General features: G+C 38.0%; 1 long non-coding RNA gene across 3 annotated transcripts in view; it reads right to left on the bottom strand.

Annotated features, from left to right (window-relative positions):
- LOC144079197 (uncharacterized) overlaps positions 1-23,650 on the bottom strand; it is a 62,904-nt gene that overhangs the window by 22,746 nt on the left and 16,508 nt on the right. For all 3 annotated transcript variants that reach the window (XR_013301451.1, XR_013301452.1, XR_013301450.1), the window contains exons 2-3: positions 20,725-20,866; positions 7,853-7,948 (exon numbers count right to left, since the gene is read on the bottom strand). This is a non-coding gene — a long non-coding RNA (uncharacterized LOC144079197). The remainder of the gene's footprint in view (positions 1-7,852; positions 7,949-20,724; positions 20,867-23,650) is intronic.

Raw genomic sequence — 23,650 nt, 5'->3', positions numbered from 1 at the left:
CATCTAAGATTCAACTGTGCTTTTCTCCCACTCACCTTTGACCTTGCTCAAGCTCTCTGGTCCGAAATGCAGCACTATTAAGGAGATGAGATGAAGCTGTGGGGCATTGTTGGAAACAGCGGGTATGTTTTCCTTTGAGCCTTTCCTGTCGTTGTGAGTGTTCGTAAACATTTCCAATCCTTGTGGTACTACAGAGCTACCTTCCCTTGCAAACACTATTGGGTGATCATATTATTTGTTTTTGACTGACCACTAACAGTACAGGGGGTGATTCTTCCAAGCTAATAGCTTCCAGAGGGGGCTGTCAAATTGATGCGAGAACACAAATCAGTTTGGGCAATGTGAGAAACAATATGTCACCAGATGATACCCTCATGAAAAGGTTCTCAATTTTTTCTCTCCTGTAATAGGTCCTCAATTTTTTCTCTCCTGTAATAGGTCTCAGTGTCAGGTCTTGAAGGACGGAGGCACTCGGAATCTGAACCCCTGTTAACCTCCCAAAAGGTGTACTAAAATGTTTTCATTAAGGGCTTTGGGAACAGGAAGATAATTGAGTGGAAAGTATAGTTAGCAGAGCACCCATGGGCTTTCAAATGAAGCCCCATTCTGACACTCAGCCCTATTCGCTTGTTTGGCCGAGATCCTGTCAAGGACCACGTCAGGCAGTATTTTGCTATGAAGAGATGGAGGTCACAGAGTGGTTTACAATAGCGTTGGTTCAAATAGGTGACAGCTCCAACTCCTGCCACCATTTTGTTTTAGTAGGGAGGGGTAGCACAGGAAAAAAGGATTTGGGAAGTATTGGTAAGGACTTGGGAGGAGAAAGGGGGTGCAGGGTCCAAACCACAGCACAACGTCTCCATTTAGTGAGGCCAAAAACAGCTGCTTCAAAATAATCCATGAAGGAATCCTTAGGGACCATGCCCCCCATCAGTCAGTGCTGCTTTCCTCACTTTTATTTTTTCAAATTTCAAGACACCGTTCTTGATGAGTTTAGAAACTTTTTCATGCTACGGACAATTCCTTCCTACGACCACAACTTTTAAGCTTGCAAAGAAAAGAAATATTCTCCACAATCACAATTATAATCATACACACGGTCTTGTTCATTTCCTATGACCGCCAACCTTTCTGTCACCACACTGAAACTAAAATCCAAAAATCAGCCGCTAGTGAACAAATAGACTGTGGACCACCCCGGTTCTCCTCTATTAGACTCCCAAGCTCTAGTATCTTAAACAAATAAACCCATTCAGATTTAATTCCGACAAGCTTCAGGATATTTTTTGCTCTCTTTATCAAAGGATCAAACACTTTAGGAACGTTTATAAAAGTGGAGCAGATTATTAGGGGCCAAAACACCATCATCCTCACCATCAAACATCATATTCATTACAAAAAAGGTTTGCATGATTCTATCTATATTGTGACTACTTTATAAGAAAAAGAAAACAACAAAAAGACTTACTGAAAACAAATATCATTTTAATGGAATAGTATTTATTATTTTGAATGGCAGCCAACCATGCAGAAAAGTGATACGGAAATTTGTTTGATTAATTTCAAACTTCTCTTTGCTCCCATGAACCAGCTGTTTATTGTCGAGACCAATTTACAGCCTAGAGAGGATTGAGGTCCCCAAAACTAAACCATGGTCCCTAATAACGATAGATGCTTGTTTTGGTAAAGCTCAGTGCTGATGATTTTCTTGTTGATTTTTACCTTTCCGCTGGGAAGAGATATAGCACATCTTTCAGAGGAAACACTCGCAGCACAACGAAATGGAATCGTGGACCCTCTCCAAACTGTTTACATAATTTAATCATCGCCCTTGCTGATAGGACATGCAAAGTTTCTGGCGCTTAAGCCTGAGCTATAGCATGCTATTACCTAAGATTTGAGCACATGAAGATGTCAGTCTTACTGGAAAGAATTCAGTTATTTATTTTTGTTGTAATGGAAATGTTGGAGTACACAACAACCAATCCATTATTTACATGGATTACATTTGCAATTCTCATTTACTGGGAATATAAAATGCAATCACAAACTTCAGTCGCTTAATATTCCAAGTAATTTGAAAAAGGTTATAGTTGAAATTGCAAATAAACTCGGTGTGTATTTCTTAATGTTAAACAGATGTTACTGGATGAACTTTTGCATATTCATAAAGCCAGTGGTTGCCCGCAGTGATGTTGGCCTCCTACTAATACAACTGATAAAATAGCACTTTCTCAAAAGCAGATGTGGGATAACGTTTCACAGGCTTAAGCTATTTCCTTAAACTACTCACAACAGCTACGTTCTCATTTCAGGATGCGATGCCCAAACCACATCTCAATGCAGTAACTCCATATTGATGTTGAATGGAATTAGCTTCAAAATTGTGTGTGTGGAGTCTGGTGACAGAAAGGGCGCGTGTAATCGAAGCAAATGGAAGAGTGATTCACGCTGGTCAAGATGGTTTCAACCTATACAGGAAGTGAATACTGTTTTGAGGTCGACAAGCCACAAAGCACCTACTCCATGTTCATGTGAGGTGGCTGGTGTGAGGTGTTATGTTTTCAAGAAGGGTCAATTAAATCTAATCACAGCACCCCACAATAGTGGCACTTAACGATGGTACGAGCACAGATGCAGTTTATAGAGCTTAGTTGGTGGTCTGCTCTTGTAAATGAGCAAATGAGTATGTGATCTCATTGAATAGAAAAAAACGGACTGGTTCAAAGACGCTTTGCTTAGTCACTAGTAATTATAATACTTTTGATCATAAGATGTGCCAATTTAATACAGTTGAGGTCTATGGACCGCTGTAAAAAATATAAAAATAATTATAATAATGGAATATACAAACAATACAATAAAAAGCATTGAGCAAAATTGCTGCTTTTAAACTTGAAAAAAAAGAAGTGAGCAGAAGAATGATAACTAAATTCTTGGCTGATAGAATACTCCAACAAATAACTACATTAAGGACAATAGTTAATACAGCATACTATTGCAGTCCCTGGATACTATGACACCTCTCAGATATCTGCAGAAACCGAATGAAGAAAATATTTGAGCTGACTTACTGTCTCTCAAAAGGTACTAAATGCTTTGCTTTCTCTTTTAATCTTGAAGTTTAACATTCAGGGCCCAATAGGTTTTCTGGGTGGGCTCAAAAATTAATACATCACATATACCAAACACACTGTTCTCTGATTGATTCTGAACATATTTCTGACATACAATATCATTAGTGGGGATGCTTTTATCTCTGCATTCACAGATTTCTAACCCTACAGCTTTGCTATTGAAGTACATTTTATGAAAGTGCAAGTGCGGTGAAGTGATCAAAAAACTTGTGGTGGAATTTCTCCTCCAGGGACTTAAATACATAATGTCAAGACGTTTGATTCTGACATTACTTTACAGTAAAGTCCCCGCTGTCTGAGACCATTTGAGAGCTCCTGGTGGTATTAGTGCCACACGTCGTCAACAGCAGTGGGTGAGTTGTGATACTTTCCAGATTCTGACCCGCAGTTCCACACACATTCACACACATACCCACAAACTCCAAACCACAAACCCCTTTTTTCACACATGTACGCCAATTTTTTTTCAGCCAGCACAAGCACATGCATGTCGAATTGTCCCAGTGGCAGTCGAGTGCAGAGTAAAATTTCAAAGTGGCGTTTCAAACCTAGATTCTTACTGATACAATTAGAGTCATGATTGTGTTGCGTTCTCTTTATCGAGTAACTAACTGAGCTAAATCAAGAGATAGACGGTATCAAACACTGACTGAAAGAGCATTATGTGAATCTGAGGCTAGGTGTGCCAATAATTATTGTGTCATTGTCCAAGGGTAGCACAAGCTTTGGTGAGTGAATAAGAGAGAAGCTACCATCATTTTGGAACTACATGGTCCTGTTTTTTAATCCTCAATTTGAACCCTGCATCTTTTATAATGAAGCTCATTATATATGTATTACTGGGGACAAATGTGCCTTATGTTTTACTTAAAAAACAACAACACAAAACAACAACTGCGATGAAGTTGTGACGGCACTCTTAGTTTCTTGTATGCTCTAACCTAAATTCCTCCTTCCAGAACCTCTGTTTGTATGTATATAAATGTCTATTAATTAAAAGTTTCTGTGTAACATCTCTATGTGGAAGTCCCATTTTAAGACATCGAAATATACTCTGGTGCAGTGCATATATGGAACTTTCTTCAATTTTGTGACTTTTTACTGAAGTGCCGAATTATTAGGCATGAGTATTTGACCACATCACATCCTCTTTATGCAGGCTGTCGTAATCCAAGCTCTATAAACTCGAAAGCCCATTATCAATTAAGCATTTCAGGTGATGTGCATCTCTGTAATGAAAAGCGGTGGGCAACTATCTTTCCTTTGGCAAAATGGGTCAAAAGAGGCAGGCTCTGAAAAGTCAAAAATAGTGAGATATCTTGCAGAGGGGTGCATCACTTCTAAAATTGCCAAGCTTCTGAATTTCAGAAATGTACATTTGTGAATGTTGAACTGTTTGGTTTATCTAGTGAAAAAAAAATTAAATGGGTATATATTTTTGATTTTTGTTAAGTTACCTAATAATTATGCACAGTAATAGTCATCTACAGACACAGATGTCTTCCTAAAACTAAAAAAATCCCCAGTACAACTCCCTAAAATATTCAGCTTTAATATTAATGATTATTTTGGGTTCATTAAGAACATGGTTGCTGTTCAATAATAAAATTAATCATTCAAAATACAACTTCCTTAATAATTCTGCACTCCCTTAGTCATGTGCACTCCATAGTGTATAAATTAATAAAAGTAAAAATCAAGGCATGTGTTGTAGAATTTTCCACATCGCAAGATTCAAAGAGAGGACTGACTTTTCAGTATTTTAGAAAGTTCCCTGATTTGGGAGTATTTGGCATTGAATAGAATTGCACCTGGTTTCTACAAATCACGTGCGTCTGCAAATGGCCATAAGTTTGATCTTGACATGCATTACAGTCGGCAGCATGTGTGGGCCATAATAACACTTATGACGGGCACACGCACACATGGTTGAAAGTACGAGTCTGCAGCCACCTAGGCACCTTCCCACAATAACTGCATTGCACATGACGCTGGCTTCATGACTGGTAGCTCAAAGAAGCTGTTGGATTTTTTTTTCCCCAAGTGAGCTCAAATCGCTCAACAAGTGTGACTGGCTTGTGAGCTGCATTTGTTGTAGTCATCATGACCATTGCAGTTGCTGAGTGAGTGTGAGTCTTACTACTGGTAATTACATTCGCACTGACTCAAATCCCTTGGCATAAATCATGCAATGAACTGCCAATTGATTTGATCACAAATCTGTATTATACCTGTTTTTCTCAGTATGATTTGATTATTCATTGTCTCATTTACACTTGTTACGCATAACATTAGTACCCCTTTACTATGTTGTCTGATTGAAAGGAGCTTTAATAAAGCATTTTACATTTAACACTATAGTAGAGATACTTAACAAAGAGTTAATTTTCGAGAGAAAATAGGGTAAAGGGCATCATGGCAATAAACAATAGATTTTTTTTAAATAGTATCCTATTAAATTGCTCAAAAGCCAGCACTTGAGCAAAGTGATCTTGTACTATAAACAGCTATTGGTAGCTACTTTGTGAACTTGTTAAAAGCTACTTCTGCAGTACAAGTTTTTACAATTTATGGCTGTGGTGAGGAGATGCAAATTTTTTTTTTTAAATGAAATGGTAAGTCACAGATAAATAAATGTCATAATATTTTTTTAAACATCTGTGATACTTTTATTGTATAATATGCAAAACATTGTATTGACTCAGTTTATGATAAAATCTAGTTCCACCATAAATCAATTTGCTAGATTATAAACAATAATTCACTCGTGTAATCACTCAATGTAGCGTTGTCTTTTCGTTAACGGAGTATCTTCCCAAATCTTCCTACCAAGTTCTTTGCTAATCAACATGCATGGAGTCATCATAAAACACTAAAGATAAATAAAATAACGTAAGATCTAAACAGTTCTATTATTTAATTACATCTAGCCGGACGTGAAATGAGGATCTAGCAAATTAGGCTTATCTGAAATCTAACCTTTAACTGTAACAGTGGAAAATAACTTCTCTTTTATAAGCATTTACTGTCAATAAGTGAAGCGTTAGTGGTATTTTAGAGGTTATCTGAGACTAGAATGTTGTGAGGGAGGTAGGGAAGACACATGTTTGTCGTAAATGTGCCGTTTTATCTTCGTGTACAGAATGTTGTTATTCGTGGAGGATCTGGTGGATCAGACAGGATACTCGTTCACTTGTAGGGAATGATAACACAGGAAGCACTCCCACATCAAAGTGTTCATGCCTGTGGTTTATTAAATCTACCAAAAAGCTCAGTCACATTGTTCTATCTCAATATCCAACAGAATCAAATAAAAGAATTACTGACAATAAACTGTGTCCTTATATGAAAGTGCATTTATAGTACCGGGTCATCATGTCACAATATGCGCTAAGGCATCCCAAAGATGCAAAACAATCAGTCAAGGACACAGTTGCATGTGCAAAAGTATTTGGCATTTTTTCCATTTAGCTGCTGCATGGCTAAATACACAAGACTGAGGTTTCAAGAATAGGGTGTAACAACCAATCACAAAGGTTCCTGAGGCACCTTTTGCTTTCTTTTGACATCATCAAGGTTGTGCCGAGAAGCTGTCAGATAGCTACACCTGGGTGCTGCAGGCTATGGTATGGTCCACTAAGTGTGACTGGCTGAAGATGTGAGGTTGACGAGGGTCTGCTCTCCTGCCCATCTTTCATGTGCATGAGGAGAAAAATAATGTAAATTTCCTGAGTCCACATGTCTCCATATGGACATGCTGCCTGATCCTTCATGTTGCATTTTGACAGTTGTCACAGCCTTGCTGCATATTGCCATCCCCTTGCACCTGTGACTGCCCACACTGAACAGTTCGCTCGCCTCTCAATAAAACAATGGACATAGCTAACCTAAGGAATGTGGTCTTTGGCTCTCGGCCTGTATTTTATTGTTTCTTGACTCTTTATTTGACTCCAACCCACTCTTCCTGCCTTTAAGCCTTGTAAAATTGATTAAAGTCAACTGTGGGTGAATAATAAATGTTCAGGGAAGATACGTGACAGGTACTTGGCGGCCGTGTTGCCAAGAACATGATTGAGAAATGGCATAAAGTGGGGAACATGTTTGAATCCTTCATAAAAAATAAGTGATAATGATACACTGACAGAATATAAATCATATATGGACATATAGAATGGTGTAGAGGGTTACTGGACAAACTTGTCTATCCTTAATTTGTGTAATTAATCCTATGTTGGCTGAACTAAAAAAAACAAGGGTAATTCAAATTTCAAAGAGTTATCAATTTCACATTTCTTTAAACCTACTAGTGAATGTGGAAAAAAATAATTTTTAATTACATTTTTAATTTTGTACAAAATTTAATCTTGAATATTCAGCTTTTACCGTAATCATTGATGTACCATTTCATTTTTGAAGGTTATGTGTGGTATGCCTTAGGCACTTGTGTTTCAGCCGAAATCCTAGCATAAATGCCCTTGAGAATAATGAAACGAAAATCCTAGTGATACCCATTATTGACAAAAGACTATTGGACCTAAACAATGATAAATTTACTTTCATTTTCTTTTCTTTTTTCCCACTAATAGCTTCATGTTACCAAATAGGTTTTCAGCTAGCCTCAATGTGATTCACTGTGTGCTTGTCTATCCTGTTCCACTGCCAGAGCTTTATGTACTCCCGGGAGAGTACTAGTGATATTTCCAGTCTCGTTTTACCTCCATCCATCGAACATCTTCACATTCCAGCTGTGTCTACATATCTTCAGTCCAGTGGGGGACTCCCAAATCTGATTTTCATCTTGGGAAAAGCGTCTATGGAAAAAAAAAAGAAACTTTTGACAATTGTTGTGCCAAATATATAAAACTATTAATAAGACTAAATACTCAGTGCATTGTATGTATATGTTTGCCTCTGAGGTCTTTCAAGAAGCAGTCATTGAATAATGTATTATATTTTGTACATTGGAACATTTTAAAGAAGTTCTGCTGAAGAAACTACCACATGTTTCAGATTATAAATCACATCAGAGTATAAATTGCACAAACCAAACAATGCATAATAAAGAGAAACAGAAACTGACTCAAGGAATGAAACATGCAGAGAGTTTGTTGCAAGTAAGCAGAAGTTGGCCCAAATACTATTCAAACTAATCTTTACAAAGAATCAGGTGAAGAGAACCTTTCCAAAATACCTGGCAGCTCTTTTAGGACATTTCTCTTTTCTTGTTTTATTCCAAGCAATCACAGTACAAGCAGGTATACATATAGTCACGCACATCAGCAATTTCAGTATTTTTTCTATCCCTTGATGTGTTTTGTGCTCTTTCTGCATTCCTGTACTCATCATTTTCACCTCTCACATAAAACAGAAGTGTAAAAGGAACAAAAAGCACAGAAGATAAAAAAAAAAACAATCTAATGAAAAACACAGTCATGATGATCATCTTATACTTTATAAAACATTGAAATAGAACAAAAGCAAAAGGAGATTTTCTTTTTTAAGATTCTTTGGAGGAAAAAATGTAGTTAAAATGGGGGCAAAAGAGGTTTATTCAAACCATACACTAAGGAGAAAGGGAACTTGTAAATAAACCAACATTAACATAAGTAAAACTACTTTAGGAGAATATTCTGAAAATAATGCTTCAAAACAACTTAACCCAAACAAGCTCAATGTCATACTTATCATTAAAGTTAATATTTGTATTGAAATATATATAAGCCATAAATATAAAACTGTCCAATGAAAAAATGGAAAATTCACTGTGAACAGAGCATGTCTTACATTATAGTGTATTCTACCACCATCTATAACCAACAAATGTCATATGCTGAACTAAAATGTGACCTAGCAATTTTTATTACCTGTCCATGACCAAGCCAAATTGGCTCAACTACCAACCAGTCTAGTGGTACTTGGGATGTGTGGTCCTCAGCAAGTAAATCTCTATGAGAGCAAGTATGCGCAAGTAAAGATGCAACTGCACTCTGATGTATATGTACACAAGAGCCAAATATTCAGGCTTAATCTGCTGCCAGGGGTTTATAAATCATGGCCTAATAAAACATGAAATTCTTCCTAGAAACACTCTACTGATCCTTTTCAAAAAGTATCAAACTTGCTCATTGTAATAACAAACAAACAAAATAACACAAGCTGAGAGTAACCAAGTCACGACCCTACTTGGCTCCAAGGCATGGATACTAAACATTTCATACTTTAACTTAAATTGTACTTGATTCCCTCTCTGGTTTCAGCTGCCTAGTGGTGGCCCTTAGCAGGACTATGGCGTGAACGTGAGAGATGGCGAAAATTTGAGTCGCCCTCACACAAACAGTCTGCAAGAGAGGAAGGGTTAATCCTCTTTCAAACGAGCTGGGTTTAACCCTCGTCAACCTTACCACCAAGGCTGCAGACACTACCACACAAAATGCCATAAGGAGTCATTATACCCACCCACACACACAAACACGTGCTTTTGTGAGCACCTAATAAACGCGTCGATATTTGACGCACACACGTACGCACATGTATTTGGTAAGACTTAGTCTATCGTCTATGTGTCGTACATTTAAGCAGCTGTTTCTGTGGCCAAGCAACAGTGTTGACAGCTGAAGGCCTGTTGCTCCATAAAGCTCTACCTATAGACTTTCTGTTTAATGATACCTATAACTAATTTTCTAGAGAATACACACAAACACATACCCCAGCAGGTGACTTACAGAGCACCTCCCAGGGTCAAAAGACATTTTTGCACAGAACTGTGATCACCTGGTCTAATTCCACATGCTCATGACCTCTTAAAGGAGAGTGTAGCTACTCACAATATAAACAGACTTTTCTAGCTGTGGCACTAAGGGAACCATAACTCCCAGACTCTTTTGTTCTCACATATACTATTGCTGAATTTCAAGCATTTTAAGATGCCTGCTCTAATAACTATGTGGAATATTGAGTTTCACAATTCCATTGGTCCTGCTAAGTCTGGCACATGAATGAAGAGTGTCCTTGAAAATGGTGACCTTGAATAATTCAAACCAAATGCTGGAACTGCTAGAGTTCATCAAAAATGAGATGTGGGATTACACAAACTGGTTAGCACCTAGGTTGGACATACCCTTTCATTTGCCACCAAAAATAACCTTGTAAGTCTCAAAAGTAGAATTTATTTATTTAGTAGATGCTGGGTGAGCTGAGCTCTCACAGCACCAGGCGTTGGTATTAGCGGCGGAAAGAAGCACTACTCCGAAAAAGGCGCGCAATACAAAATCGAACTTACGAACATTTTTCGACATAAACGCAATTTGCAGACATGTTCGTATGTACCGTCGTTCGTAACTCGAATGTTCGTAAGTAGGGGAGCGTCTGTATCTCTTTTTCATTCCTCACATCCTCGGCAAAACCGTACACATTGCATCTCTACAATATACGATTTCAATCCTAAATATTTTTTTCTTACTTTTGTTACAGTCAAAGTATGATTAATTAAAAGTGTGAAGTTAAAATAAGGCACCAAAGTTTGTTTTTATTTTTTTCCTTCCCTTTATTCTTAGTTTCTTTGATGATGTAACAGCCTGTTATGAAGAACAAATCAGGGAATGCACTTTCATGCTTGTCTTGTGTTTCACATCTATTCAATTGCTTATTGTCACAAGGGTTGCGGGGGGCGCTGGAGCCCAGGCTTTGGGGACCAGGCGGAGGACAAGCTGAACTGGGGGCCAGTCAATCACAGGGCACGGGGAGACAAACCACCATTCACGCTCACACTCATTCCTAGCGGCAATTTAGAGTGTACAACCAGCCTACCATGCATGTTTTGGGAATGTGGGGAACCGGAGTACCCGAAGAAAAAGCCGCACAAGCCAGAGGAAAACATTCAAACTCCACACAGAGGACCAACCTGGGATCAAACTCAGGGCCCCAGAACTGTGAGACTGGCGCGCTAACCACTCATCAGCCGAGCCTTGTGTTTCACATCTCCAAAAATCCTATTTCAATACACACATTCAGCCTGTATTGTGTCTGCTTGGTAGGTATTAGACTAGACTTAGTAACAGTGGATATCTTTGGCATGGCATTGTGGAAAATATTTTAAAAAAATAGAGCATACCTAGCATTAGGAATATACTTTAAATAACAAGAACCACTTCAGGACTGCTTTCACAAAACAAACTGTCCTATCAAAAGGTACAAAGTATTTGCTCATCCTCAAATTCAGCAGAGAGTCTCCACTTAGGGGCTGAAGATGATAAACAGTGAATGGGCTTTCACTTGTGTAGCACATTTCTATCTACAAGGAACACATAGCACTTTGACACCGTCTCTTCTTTCAAATACCTCAAGTGAAGCGCTTGGTTCTTCTTCTTCTTCAAGGATAATTTGACAAAAGGTGCAGTTTTTAAAGGTGAATTTCATATATTAGTTGGCCCTTTGTGAAAAAGTAATTACCCCCTCGGTAACTCCTAAACCTGAGGATCTCAAACAATTGTAACAAACTGCCAAAATCTAAATAAAGGTCATTGACTTACCTCTCAAAACATTGTGATGTAGCACTTTTTCAAATCTTGAGAAAAAAAATTCAACATTGATGAAACTTCTCAGGCAGGGGTGGCCTAGCCCGGTCTTCGAGAGCTCCTATCCAGTCTGTTTTCCATGTCTCCCTCCACCAACACACCTGAATCAAATAATTGGGATCGGTATGAAGATTCTGGACAGCTTGCTGATGAGTTGATCATTTGATTCAGGTGTGGTAGAGGATGGAGATGTGGAAAACAGACTGGATTGGGGCTCTCGAGGACTGGACTTGGCCACCCCTGTTCTTAGCATAGCTGACCTGTAGACTTTTTACCATGACCACAGTGCTGAGTAAGTATGTCATGAATCAACTCAGGACAGTTTTTGATTCAGTTTTTTGTTTGTTTTGTTGTTAATTAGTGGCTTTTTGCCCAGCTAATTATTGGTAGGTTTGGCATGGGATCAGTCATTTGTCTTCTCTGGCAACCAGTTTTGTCCACATGAATGGATGGCGTGGAGGATAACCTAGTTTAATCCTCTACGTTTGAGACTCCAATTGTGACACTATGTGTGTAATATGGGCCAATAAGTGGAGTTTATTTGGAAGCACTGTATAAAGACTTGGTAAAATGCCCTGCATAAAAGTTTCTGTTTCATTTTTAGTTTAATGTAGGCTATTTTATTGCACATTAAAACATATTTCCATTAGTTGCTCCATAATTCCAGACTTTTCTTGGCCGAATTGGCTTGTCGAAAGTGGAACTCTAAGGCAGATGTTGCAAAAAGAAGAAGAAAGACCTTTTGAGCTGGTGTGAATACAAATCAGTACAGACAGAACAGTCGGTCCGAGACGAGGAAATGAGATGCCCTAGATATGTAAATATTAAATCAACGTTGCACCAATACCCCCCAATTCGTCAAACAACGCGCATACACTTTTAATTGGATGAACTATATCAATATAAGCACAAGTGCTGTAAGTTGGAGCTTCGTGATTGTTTACTTCCATATTTTACCTTGTTACCCCGAGAAGTCCATTTTGTTCAATGACTGAATGATGTTTGCACTTCGTAGGTTTGTGATCAAATCCTGGGTCGCTTGCAAAAATTGCAATGTGAAAAAGAACTGCACCCAAAAAAGTCCAAACGAAATGTATTTTGGTCAGGGCCAAAGAAAGCGAACTTTTCCTGGTGTGAATATGCCCGAAGACTACTTGGAGAAACAATTTTTATTGTTATTATTATTTTTGAATAAAGCATGCCAGAGCTTCTGTAATTAACTTCTGCTCATCCAGATGGAGGGTTGGAAAAAGAGCCTGCGAGATAAGATCTGAAGTCTCCCTAACTAAAAGTTAGTGTATCAAACTAATTAGCACACTGTTGTGGTGAAGTGTGAAGCAGTTCCCATTTGGGTTGCCGTTTGGTCGGATGTGTGTGAATTCAGAATGTTCATTTGTGGTTAGCTATGACAGCGTAAGACCAGAGGAGTTTGCAAAAGGATACAGAGGATGAACACGTGGAGATGAAAACACAAATGGAGCTTTTTTTTTTTGAAAAGTAGAAATAATCAGAGCAATCAAGGAGATAATGAATAGGAAAGTGAACAGAGGAAGACAGTGGTGGATTTGGGATGTGGTGACGTTTAGCTAATATCTTTTCCCATGTGTATCTGTCAAGTGGTTGGATTTTGATAAATAAAATTCAAACTCACTCTTTTTGGAAAATACCAACTGTGTGATGAAGTCACTTTATGCATAGAATTAAATACTAAGCACAGAACTAAGCACTCATATACAGCTAGGAGATATAATTTAAGTGAGATAATGAATGAAGTTTTGCTTATTTGTGGTTCTGCTCTGATTACATGTATGATTCATTCATTATGAGTAATCAGCAGTGTGTCACACCCCAGTGGATGTTGAAGTTGAGACTGACATATCAAACCAAAGTATAAACCAGTTTGACTTATTTGTTCCATCACTCATAATAGGAAAATAACTGCTCCAAATATATAAATATGCCATCAGTTAATATAAGTCTTCATGTCAAGCAACTACAATTCACAGCGGTAAAAGAATTTCAGAGGATATTCAACATTAAACTGTCATCATATCTTCAATTCTGGTCACACAATTAAAAAAACAATTAATAAAAATAAACAATGGTATCTTTCCTTTGATAATGTATACTTGGTAAACAAATGATGAGACAATCATCAAAGAAGACAGTGTTAGGAAACAAACATGTCTTAACTTCTTGATTGCCAACAAGAGGATGACTTTGACAAAAACAACATCAACATGGATGTGGTAGAAAGATTTGCTTGTCCTAGTGTTCGCAACACAATTCTGTTGGTGAAACGTCAAAGTTAATAATACGATTATTGAAGGAAAAAAGATGACGCTAATTTGTTTTCAGTGTTTTAGGCACATCCTGCAAAATCTGCAGTATTGTAGAAAATAGATCCGGGCTGCTTTGGGCAATTTAATCAGCACTAATCATATTGAGTGATGTTTTGTTGTATTTGCAGGAATATAATCAAAAACATGTAGTCTTCGTTGGATAGTTTTTGTTAACTTGACTCTATTATTTACATTTACCTTGCAGGACATTTTTTTTTCTGTCTTAGTCATGCTCGACTTTATGGAAAGCCAGGTGGGAGGAAATTCTGAACAATTTTCCTTTGGTTTAGTGTTTTTTTTTCTTCCATTAAATGTGCATGCCTGTGTGACTATGCCTGTGTGACTTATTTGAGGTTCATAAAGTGGTCAACTCTTTCACTGCAATTAAGTTTGGTGTTTTTCCCTTACTCACATATAGTGTGTTTTCTTTTCAAGCACTGTAAAGGCAATAAAAGTAGAGTAATTTCCTTCTTTAAATAAAAGATTAAATAAATAAATGAATGACAGAAAGCATAATATCCTGCTTTGCACATGGGGAATTCTGCTGTAGCGATCAATTTTGGATTACAAACAAATGACAATAATCAAATAACTCATTTATAGGCACCGGAATGGCAGTAATACACAAATATGCAGAATATAGCTCCGTTTCTTAAACAGAACGGGAACATTTCAAATTACAACTTCTGACAACATCTAGAATTGGTTAGCCAAAAGAAGCTATTTTCTGATTTACTGGCAGTCTGAGTGAACCGCATGGTTGGTGCATCAAATCAAACCAAAACATGGACAAAGAGTGCCAGAACCAATGATACCTTTAATATGATAAGTCGATAGTGGATAGTTTGAGCAAATGAACCCATCATGGCTTGTGTTACTAATCGTGTTTCTCTGGTAATTTCAGGAATGAAGATCTTCTGAACCTAAACAGGGTCACTGAAGTTTCAGCAAAAACATGTCAAAACTCTATCCCAGCTAACTATGACCACCTTATTATGAATATAGAAATTGCATAATAGCTCGATTCCCGCTGGTGGCGGTATGATTGATCTGTCTGCCCTACGGCTGACTGGCGACCAGTCTAGGGGGTAGTCTACCTTTTGCCCGAAGTCAGCTGGGCTCCAGCAACTCCTGCAACCCTTTCGAGGATATGCGGTATGGAAGATGAATGAATGAACTTTGAATAGATTATCTAGTGCCACTATAGCAAATTAAAGTGTGTACTGTAAAATGCCCACCCACACAAAGGCCCCTTTGTTCCAGCAGCTGGGGGGTCCATGCACCTCCGAAACCCCCTTCATATCTTTCTCTGCTAATATAACTCCACACCATGTCTGTTAAACCCTGACTCCCTGTACGAATTGCCCCCACTGTTATTAATCCCAATCACCCAGAACACATCGACCACAGCGCACCACAAAACACGTGCCCGCCACCTTCACCCCCAACCACCACGCGCGCGCGCACACACATGCACACACGCACACACACGCACATGCACACGCACGCACGCACACGCACGCACACACACGCACGCACGCACACACACACACACACACACGCACACACACACACACACACACCCTTCCCCAGCCTGGTGCACTGATTCTAATTAATTAATTACATCCCAGGTGACTCTTGCTCGAGATGGAGGGGAAAAAAAACTAAGTCTGTGTCCCAAAGGCCCTGCCAAATTGGCAACAAAAATCTCTGATGCAAAAAAAAAAAGTCCAGTTCATTTCTTCAGTAAGAATTTGCCACTGGTGGCTGCTTTCAAACAGTAACTCTGTCGAGCAAGATTAAAAAAAAGCTTTTTTCCTCCTTTTTGAGCCACCCACAACAAACTGTAGGAATGAAAACAAAAACACACCCACATCAAAATCAATTGGAGACTAATTGGAACGTGTAGAGAGATTTTGGTTCAGGGAGAGAAAACTATTTAGCACAGCTTTCGCTTAATGTGAAGGATGCATACTGTATATGCTTTAGATTTAGTCTTTGATAGTCGAACGACTGACAAATTCTTTTATGTACTTCCAGATTGTATCCTCTATATTCAGGAGACTGTAGAGAAACTTTTCTCCCTCTGGGGGACTTTCACTCATCTCTTGACGAAAAAAAGGTCGACTCTGCACTTCTGTTGCGAAGCATGTATAAATAATGATATCTATCAGCCACCTCAAACTGATGTTTATCTACACTGCTCATTTGGAGCTCAATTTGACTTTGCACTTACTTGCAAAATGTTATCCACAGTCAATTTGTGTAAAAGTTTTTGATGAGAACGAGAAAATACTAAGTCAATATGGAATCATCAAACACTGGTGGTTGATTACAAATACCAAGTGTGCCCGACTTAATTTGGATAGTTTGTGACAGCATTAAACTTCTCTTATTTGTGATTGTTTTATCCATCCACTAAGGTCATGGATGAGCTGGAGCCAATCCTAGCCAAGTATTAGTTAGAGGTGAAGTTGTTGCATAATTTTGGAATGTGGGAGGCATTTTTTTCAACAAAGAATAAATCCACAAAAAGTTCTTAAGAACATGCACTCCACAAAAATGTCCTAGGATATTTGCATTGCTGACCACTAGCATTGCCTTGCTGGATTGAGTTATTTCCGTCGCTGTTTCTTCCTCAGCCGAGCATAATGCAACATTGACTGCTTTGTGTTTTGGCCAATGATCAGGGTTGCGTAAAAATTATACTGTTGATTTCCATGAACCTTTGTGACTAGGTTTTATGTGTTCATGGGAAAAACACATCCTTGTGAGATATCACGTGCACTTTTAATGAACTTTGTACAGTGTTATTGTATAACTGTGGTAAGGAGCTCTATGAAGGCGAATATTATTGCCAGTTTATACAAGATACAAAAACTTAATGCTGGTGTTTGTACGAAATAAAGAGATGGACCATGCTGGGGAAGACAATGGAAAAAAACCCACAGAAGGATTACATGAGCATCATATTAGCCTGTTCTATAGATGGTCCCAGTACCATGTTTTCCTTGGAACATTGCAGAAGTTTTTATCTGGAATGTGTAAACAAATGATCGATACCTACGTTTTCTTACTTTGTCATCATTATTGATTATTGTGAAACATAAGTAGAGGGAAGTATTTAAATCAGTTAATTATTGATAAAAACATAAAACACATTTATAATGGATTGAGTGTGAATCAAACATTTTGAAAGTATGTGGGCGCCAAAATTTTGATGATGTTTTTGTGAGGGAAAAAGAACTATTTTAGCTGGTGGCTACTCCACTTTAGCGACCGTCCGCAGGGACGCAAAGGGGAAAGAGAGGAAACAGATGTTGCCAGTGCCGAATTGGGTAGAGTAGACAAATAGGTAGAGAAAACCTAACATTAACCTTTCACTACTTTAAAAGAGTTTAATAATGCCAATGGAAACTAGTGGAGAGTGAATTACTTGGCTGGGGGTAATGTTTAAGTGATTATTTCTACAACTTCTGCACTGGCTACAGCCATCACAAGTCATAGAAAGGTTAATGTAGAAGCCCACAAGACTCCAGGCGGAAATAGAGTGTCTATTGAGAATGTGATGTAAAACATTAACCAGGCAGCCAACATGAGAATTAAGATGGTGGGTTCTGAGTTTTTGCAACTGGCCATAACTGTAATAACTTTGCAGTTTATATAACTGTTAATATATCCATAACAGCAATAGACGGCGAAGCCAGGGTAACACACGTGTAGCTCTTGATTGCCACTCTCCAACAACACACACACACACAAACCGGACACACAACACTACTACGTCCGGGTTACGCTGCGCTACCCCACGGCTCCAGGTGGCGTGGTTAAACACACTTCCATAACCCGAGGCAACTATCATTATCAATATATTACAATAACTTCATCTGTTGGAGTGACTTAACCACATCCATCAGCTGGGTACACCCTGAATCGGTGGGCAGGCAATCGCCGTACTTCATTTTCCATAAACAAAAATTGAACAAATTATTTGTTCCAAACAAAAGAAATGGCTCATCTTTATAGACCTTGCTGATGTAAAACGTCATAATCATAACTTATCTATTTTTCTCGATTGGTTTAAATGAGTGAATTAAATCAACTTCAAGTTCTATACAGATAGTACTACACAATTCTGATTTAAAATTACTTGCACATTTACGTGCATGTCTTATAACATCACCTTAGGTTCACCCTTATGTGCAATGAAACAAAATCATTAAAATTCAGTTGATTGCTCATTCACTTAACATCACCATTCTTATTTTGAATTCCTTACAAATAGTACTGCAAGGAATGTTGCATTCCTATCCTTCCTCCTTCTATAAGGTTAGACACGAGAAAGAAAATATCGTGGGAATGAAGGAGAGGGTCATGAAAGTTAACTGAAAACTATTTTCTCTCTCTCTCTCAAGTTCATTTACCCCCAAAACATTTTAGAAATATTATAAATCATTAACAAAAATGACTCTAAAAAAATACGGGCGGTGGTGTTAAAATAGATCACGGCAGAATCTACAAAAGTTCATAGAGCTCTGCACATTTGATATATCCAGGATTCAACTACATTTGGCTTCAAGGCCATGAAATAGGTTGGCGAACAGGTGCCTACAAGTTAAGTGGACCTGCTCCCTGTGTTCCAGCATCCTTGGGAATTGGTCTTTAAAAGGAAGGGCCACTGGCAGGGTACAGGATGTGCTTAATCGCTGACTCTGACCTGGTAAAAAATGGGAGCTGTGTTGCTGTCACTCTAGGGTTCCTCCCCTGGGATGCAGTGTAATTATAAGAGCGATGGCCCCAAGGCCCCATCGCATAAAGATCCACCCACTAATCACACAACCCTGGCACAGGAGGAGGCTTCCCTCAGAAACTGAACCAAAAACCTTTCAGTGGATAAAGGTCAAACTCAAAAGGTAATTTGAGAGCCACCTTACGTTTGTAAGTTAAAAATAAGTGACATCCTGTGACATACGTACGTATGTTCTTAGTGTCAACCGCAATTTTGTTAAGTCGCTTGGATTTTTTACCTTCTGCAATTCAATCCACAGATTGATTTGAATTGCTGTACAAGAATATAATATTTGATCCTATGCCTATATCAGTGTTATTTAAAATGTCACTGTGACAAAATTTGAGGATAGAAAATTGTTTGTCATATTTACCAGTTTGCAGTGATCCTACACAGACCCCTTGAGAACTTTTCTTTGGTAATTGGTGAAAACATTTTCTTACAAACTTTTACCTTTTGGACTGACTAAAAACAACATATGTAAGGCAACATATATTTACTATATCAGTGGTTTTCTACCAATTACTAGTCCTTGTGTTTATTTTCTTTCTTTCACTTGTACAGCGACACCATTCAAAGTTGCTCATTATCAGTCTTTGTCATCCTCCAAACTAATGCTCTCTTTGTCTTACGATCTCTCTTCCACTCAAACCAAAATCACTTTCAAGGTCTACTGTGATAACGTCACTGCGGCTGTGCATCTGGTTCCAATCCAGTGCAATTAACCAGCCCAGTTTGGGAATGTTTCTTTCTTTTTCATCCTTTTACATTTATCTCTTTCCATGCATCTTTTTTCCCATTCAAGTAATCTCTCTTTTTAATCCATCTCGTTCAGTAAAAGATGGTCATTTTTGGAGTTAGTCAAAGCAAAACAATGTAAATGTTTCCCTTCTTGGGTGGGCTAAAACTGATCCTTTCTTGCTTGTTCATAGAGGACAGTTTAGTCTGATTAATATTCATCTATTTGAAGGGAAGGGAAAAGTAAATTGCAACAATAATTCAGTTCACAGTGAAGATAATGTAGTTAGAGGGTATTTGAGCATCAAATGTAGCCTATTTATGTAGTCTGGACTGCAGCTTGTAAAATGTCTTCTATTTTTCTTGGTTAGAGTACAAAAATTTACTGAAAAGGGCATTTATTCCACATGGAGATGAGTGTTCTCCTACTCCCCACATGCCCTGCACGCCACTAAGCCATAAATCCTTGCCCAGTGTAGAGTACTTCAATCCCGGATGACTGTAGCTGAAGTAGAAGCCTTAAGGAGAAAAGCGGAAGTTTCTAATGTTTCAGATTTTTCCCCTTAATGAGCTAGTGAACAAAACTCAGCAAAGGATGTAGATTTTCTTTTCTTAAGGTTGGCAGGTACAACACAAATGGCAATGTAATTGATTTTCAAAGAACTTGACATATTAAATGATTATGCCCAAAGGTTTGAGGTTATAAGACAGAATTGGAGTCACAAAATCTGAAAAGAAGGGTTACAAAATAAAAACAACATATAAAGATAGCAGGAAAGACAAGAAAAACATGCAAAGTAAAAAGGTGGATCCGTGTGAACTGAAAAAAAAAGAACACTCGGAATGGCCTCACCACTGCAAGACCACAACACATGAGACAGGGGATAATGGAAAATATATATTTAAAAAAAAAAGACTCGATAGAAAATGATGGACAATCCATAGGAGCACACCTGGAAGAGAGACACCAAGAGAGCTGTTCACAGATTTTTGGGGCACAAGTCTGATGACAAAATGGCATAATGAGTAGACAGAGAAGACACCGGAAACCAAACCAAAGCTAAATCACAACTTTGGAAAGTGAAATGAGCTGAGCCAATTTGTTAACTTAAAAGCAGAGAATGACATAATGCATGGTTACATACCCGAGCCACAAGAACACAGAAATGTGTCCCTTCTCCAAAGGCATCATGATTTTTTTCCCCCTGAGCAGCATATTGGGTATTTGAAGTGGTCATTTTTGTGAAGTTCCAGTGTAGTATGACCAAACCAATTCTGTATTTCCATCTAGAAAGAAAAGAAAAGGTTTTACTTTCATCAAAGGAACTTCAAGGTTGACTTAATTTGTGTAATTTTCAAAGTATATTGTTATTACAGTGGTTAGTCAACACATCTAGCTAACAAAAAGCTCAGATATTGAATCTTGGCTATAGTTGTTTTGCTTGTAATGTCTACCCAGTCTGCATAGATTCATGCCCGCTTCCTGCCACATTTGAAAAATAAGCGTTTTAGGTTGAATTAAAGATTCTACTTTACCATACTTATTCCTGGACTGCTATGTTTTGGTGTTTTTATTTGGAGTCGTTTTTTGTTTTACCATTGTATTTTATGATTCGATATTATGTTATTTACCGTTGTGTTTTTATATTAGCTGTTGTTGATTTTTCTACGTTGCACTTGTGTTTTTGTTCTGTGTTTGTTTAATTTGCTCTTTTGTTTTTCACTTCAGGGCTATCATAGTTTAGAGTGTATTGCATTTTAAATTTACACAGGTGGTACCAAGCTGATTTAGGCAACTTGGCAGTCCAAATACATACATTTGCAATTAAATTTAATTGCTGCTCTGCAGAAGTAACTCAGTGTCCAATATTGTTTCATGGGTTTGGCCCACTGCCTATTCGGCTAGGAACACTGTGTCAATGGAGACCTTTGAACTGACGATGTATAAAATGTACAGCGAAAATCATGTGCCTCCAAACAAAAAGTTGGTAACCAATTTTAAAAGATCACTTTATGATCGGAATATATACTGTTTGTTTGGTTTGGATGCTAACATTTAAAATCAACCCAGGCATTGAAATGGATACATTGCTACGGGCCCACACTCCTTTCAGTTCAAGTGGTTGGTAATTCAGTATGGAGTATGTGTATTTGTCTAACACCAGTAGCTTAGGGCTTTAAACATAAATTATGCATAACCAATGCATTTTATTTTCAAATTAATTAGCCAGACACAACTGTGAATTCTCTGCCAATAGAAACAGTGCAGCAGGGGAAAGAAGGGTGTTATAGAATGAAGCAGTGTAATGGCAGCTGTGACTTCATGGTTCCCACTTCTCTCCAGGAGAAGATTAATAGTTAATGGAACCCCTTTAGGCTGTGGAAATACCCCCAGTGGTCCTCACCCTTGGTGTGGGAATGGTTGGCATTATTCTAGGTGTATTGGAGTTTCAAGTATAACCCTCTATAATTGTGTATTTCAGGGTGATTTCACACCTGTGGTCGATTTGTCTTGTTCTTATTCAGAGACTAAATTGATGGAGTTCTCTCTTTGTGTTCAGAAAGCAATCGTCATTGCACCTTAGCCATATTTCATTAAGGCCATTGGAGCGTGGACGTAGAAATAGCTATAGATGCTCAAAGTTTGGTTGATATAAATGCCAGAAATGCATTAATTTTACTGTATAGTATTTTAAAAAATTACACAACAAAATCGCAAAATTTGTGAGAGTGTGTGCAATCGGTTACTCACAGGACCCTAATCTTATTGCATAAGGTCTGCATCATTATGTGATTGCTATCTTATTAACCCTCTCTCTTGGAGTTCGAACCACAATTATGAGTGAGTTGTGTCGATTACGGTGTTGGATCTGTTATCACTATGAATGGAACCCCTGCAGAGTTCAAATAGAAAAGAACTGAGGCCAACTTTTCTAAACGCTCTCAGGTCAGTTGTTTTTTGGTTCCTCATCCATAAGTTGTTGCAGTGTTCATATACTGTAAATCCAAACAAATAGGATCCTAATATTTGTTTTGAAAAAACAAAATGCTCAAATTGGTCTGAGACTGCTTTTAGTTTGCGAGGAATAACTTTGCAATTGTTCGTGCATATTTGTGAAATTATTCACAGAGAATTCACGAATAGCTAACTTTTTTTACACACTATCTTGCATAACTTTAAAAAGTGAGGTACTATTTTCAAAATTAGTCCAGCTTATCATCGGAGGCAAAGCAAGGAAAATTAGCCTGGCAATTAACAAACTCTTGATGCGGCGACACAAATTATCATGCTCGTTTAGGTCGGATGAGTGATTCTCCTGAGGCAATTAACTGGATAAATTCATCAAACATTCTAATCATTATGTTGGTTCAATTGTCTATCAAATGTGAGCCGTGTCTTATTTGAATGCATCTATATAGACGTATGCATTGAATATTGGCGTAATTGTGGATTAATGTCAGTGAGCACTTTTAAAATTTGCATGTTTGTGATTCAGGAAAAACCATCTCGGCACCATGGTAGAAGAGTGGCTAGCACATATGCATCACAGCCAAAACCAGAGAACTGATCCTGGACTTCCGAGGGAACAATGCCGCTCCGCTCTGCTGATCTCACTTGGATTACTTATTAATTGATTATTTATTTATTATTTATCTATCTGTTTGTTTGTTGTTATATTCGTGCATCTCTATATTCTTGTATAATGACAATAAAAGCATTCCATTCAATTCCATTTTAAAAGTGGTAAAAACATGTTCAGTCAAATGGGTACTGAAATCAGTAGGTGTCTTATTAAACAGCATTTGGAACGAACCATGTTGTTATGGTATGACAAAGGAAGCTCCAGAACCAAAAATATATTTGATGTTGAACACACCAATTTTAAGATAAGTGCTATTTTCAAATTTAACTAACATAGTAAAGCTACTACTTATACCAACACTATAGTCCAACATGAGCCTTGTGATTGCAAGTTTTGAACAGATTCATAAAATGGGGTAGACCCCAAATAAATTGTGACACTATAAAACTGAGATGTGTGTGTGTGTTCTTTGCTGATTCCTGGTTGA

Source organism: Stigmatopora argus, chromosome 8 (assembly GCF_051989625.1).
Source record: "Stigmatopora argus isolate UIUO_Sarg chromosome 8, RoL_Sarg_1.0, whole genome shotgun sequence".
NCBI classification, from domain to species: domain Eukaryota; kingdom Metazoa; phylum Chordata; class Actinopteri; order Syngnathiformes; family Syngnathidae; genus Stigmatopora; species Stigmatopora argus.
The sequence above is the reverse complement of the archived record's forward strand: the minus strand, read 5'-3'. Positions and strand labels throughout refer to the sequence as shown.